The sequence below is a fragment of the Lepisosteus platostomus genome, chromosome 5, assembly GCF_059453375.1.
Source record: "Lepisosteus platostomus isolate fLepPlt1 chromosome 5, fLepPlt1.hap1, whole genome shotgun sequence".
NCBI classification, from domain to species: domain Eukaryota; kingdom Metazoa; phylum Chordata; class Actinopteri; order Semionotiformes; family Lepisosteidae; genus Lepisosteus; species Lepisosteus platostomus.
The window spans coordinates 46,066,054-46,069,227 of NC_142615.1; the positions used below are offsets into that span (position 1 = coordinate 46,066,054).

At 39.8% G+C, this 3,174-nt stretch overlaps 2 non-coding genes across 2 annotated transcripts; both read right to left on the reverse strand.

The window, feature by feature from the left end:
• trnak-uuu (transfer RNA lysine (anticodon UUU)) lies at positions 1–73 on the reverse strand. The gene has a single exon. It is a non-coding gene; the product is annotated as a tRNA-Lys (tRNA).
• A 1,246-nt stretch (positions 74–1,319) lies between these two features.
• trnaa-ugc (transfer RNA alanine (anticodon UGC)) lies at positions 1,320–1,391 on the reverse strand. Its single transcript has one exon. It is a non-coding gene; the product is annotated as a tRNA-Ala (tRNA).
• Positions 1,392–3,174: the final 1,783 nt, after the last annotated feature.

A 3,174-nucleotide genomic window follows, 5' to 3' on the forward strand; every position in this document is an offset into this window, starting at 1 on the left:
CGCCCGAACAGGGACTTGAACCCTGGGCCCTCAGATTAAAAGTCTGATGCTCTACCGACTGAGCTATCCGGGCTCTGAAAGAAAGTCAACACTGTCGGGATCCTCGCAAGTCACGTGTACCATTCCCAGTAGAATGAGTGAGAAATACAGCATGACATGGGTAGTTAAGGGGCTCCCACAGTCCATCTTTCCTCACATTACTGATTTTTTTCAATAGCATTTTGACCTTTTTTCACATTCAGATTTTTTTCACATTTAATAAAATCTTTTAATCAACAACATTAAAAAGAAAACAAATGGAACATTTTTTGGAACAATAATTAAAAAAAAAACTTTCAATGCCTTGGTTGTATACGTGTGCACACCCTTTATAAAGGGAGTTGCAACAGTGCTGAAATTTAAAGAGCATTTCTGTAGAGAAAACAGCCTTGATGTTAAGCTTAGGGAGCCTGTCTTTTAGAAATTCTATTTCTTAACACCTTGCACAGCCTCCCGCCAGACTAACAAATATTTTTTTGGAGAAATTGACTCACACACCGGAAGACACTAACGTTTATTTACGTTAGAGCATGTGAATAACAGTTTAACCGAAAAAGGTTGTAATTGTGATTTTGTTAAAATTCAATAAATCGTCTATCAACAGTTAGAATTCATTTAGAAATTGTTTTATTTCATAAACTATAAGACAATTAAAAGAGTTTATAGGTCATATCCGTCGCTTATGTTCTTTTAACTCTAGCGTTCAGGATCCAAACCCAGGTGCGGACGATTGTGTTTCTTGAATCTCTTGTAATCATCAAAAGTCGATGTGTAGTCCTTCAGTACTTTCTCGAGTTGTGCCATGGATATTTTATACGATCAATACTTGTCATGCTCTTTTGCATTTTCCTTAACAAACGGAAAAAGTTCAAGGTGTGTTTACGGCTGTGCTTCACATCTACACGAGAGCAGTACAGGACACGGAGTGAGGAGTTCGTGAAGCTTTCAGTTTAGTGCTGAGTTCAGAAGGAGGATTCGCTCGCTGAATGATAAATCAAGAAATCCCGGGTGAGATTCAACAGGTGTTTTCTGCAACAGCCACGACAAGTGTGAAGCAATCTCTGGATTTCCTGACTTTGAACTAAAATATTAGTTCAAATAATTTAGGATTTAACAGAACTAAAAGAGGTACATTTAAAATAGCAGCGCAACCCTGCAGCACGTCGAGTTTAATTGTGTAAACTGCATTTAATTGTGTAAACCTGGCTCTCTCTGAACCCGAGCAAAGAGTTCTCACTCAACAGAAGATTGCGATGCGAGTACTCTAATATAAAAGCACCTGGAGATACCAGGGATTGAACCCGAGACCTCATACATGCAAAGCATGCGCTCTACCACTGAGCTACATCCCCGATGCTAAAGTTTATGGAACAGACTTAGAGATGTGCAAATGCTCACTGATCACACCACTCACGAAGAATGCCTGCAGTTTCCCACTTTCGCGTTTCTTCTACAACAGAGTAAATTCATAGGAATGAAGAAATAAGGAAGGAAAAATAATCGCATCGAAGCTTAAAGAGACTGGGCACAAATTAATCTGTTATTTTTGTATCCAGTTACATGGGCGACGGTGGTTGATTCCCAGACGGGGGAGTGCTTTTTTTCTACCTCCTTACTCGACTGTCTTTCAATTCTATTTTATTTGAAAGCTTTTTGCATCTTTTAAGTGCTCTTGATTAAACTATCCATAGAAAAGCAGCAGTACTGATGATTTAACGCAAAAGGGTGAAACAACGCCCCAACCACAGGAATGGTAACAGGAAGGATCGTGTTCTTATTTAATATGTCCTTTTGAGATGTCTTGTCAATGCTCACAGGCGGTAGAGCTGAATAATTTACTTTTAGTGGTGTTTTTAAACAAAGATGGAACACGTTCTTTCTATACCAGGAGAAAAGGAGCAGACTTTACCTTTAAGTGGCAAAAATGACACCTTATCAAAGCTAATATTAATTAAAATGATATCACAACAAAGGATTTGAGCCTTGAGCTTTCATTGGACGTCTGTGTCTCCATAACTTTGTAGGTGAGAGAGAGGATTGTGATAATTTGTAGGTGCTTCTCGGAAGTGCGTTGGTGGTACAGGCGCCTTCCAAATAATTGAGTCAGGTTTGAATCCCAGCCAGTGCAAACCCAAATCTTTTCAAGATAATCTGTGGTCCGCTAACACATCTTTTGAAACACTACAACAGGTAACACCCCGTGTGAAACATCGTGAGCATCTGTTAAACCTCTCTACCTACCCGTTCCTCACAGAGACATGACGAGGGTCTAAAGGGACATTTTGAGCCGTAGAAACATTTTATCATTCTGTACTTTCCTGTGCGGTCAGGCCAGTTCCACTTTAACTGCGCCCGACAACGGAGGTCGTTTTGAAAACAACGAGAGTAAAGGGACACTGCACGTCTGCAGAACATCACGTCCGAGTTTAAGGACAGCAAGAGACTGGAAGCTAGGGAGATTCGGGTCTGTGTTTTTATTATAGGTTCAAGAAAATCTGAATACCTTTTCAAGAAGTATTTCAGAATCCCAGTCAAATCCAGTACAAATGCCGCATAGATCTGCATTGTACAATTAGTATACTGTTTGTCCATTGAATCAAACATGCCTTATGAAGCATTTCTAAAACAGGAGAGATCGGGAGAGAATGCGTCTTCCTGTAAAAATAAAATGACTTCAAGGGCACTATAAGCAACATTTATGAGGTGCTCTACAGGAAAAACTATAGCCAGAGATGCCAAAGAGGTCGAGATTTCACCACATAAGAGAAAGCATCTCAGAAAATGAAGTTGCGGTCGTTTCCACGCGTTATAAAACCACTAGGTCAAACAACAAGAGCTGAAGAGCCGCTGTTGAGAGTAACACGGCCGAGCGCTCTAAGGAGCTGGCTTAAACAAACAGATCGGGTGAGCTGTCAGTCCAGGTTGGAAGTAACGTTCGAAAGCACTAAAAATCTGACTTAGGAACGAGAAGACCATGTTTTTTTATACGAGTAAACGATAAAATAATATACTGCCTGCAAGACTATGTCAAGTTCAAGTTCAAATTCAAGTTAAAAGTTCAAGTTCAAGTTTATAGTCATTATACTCATACGCAGGTATATGGAATAACGAAATGGTATTTAGCTAGCTTTCGGA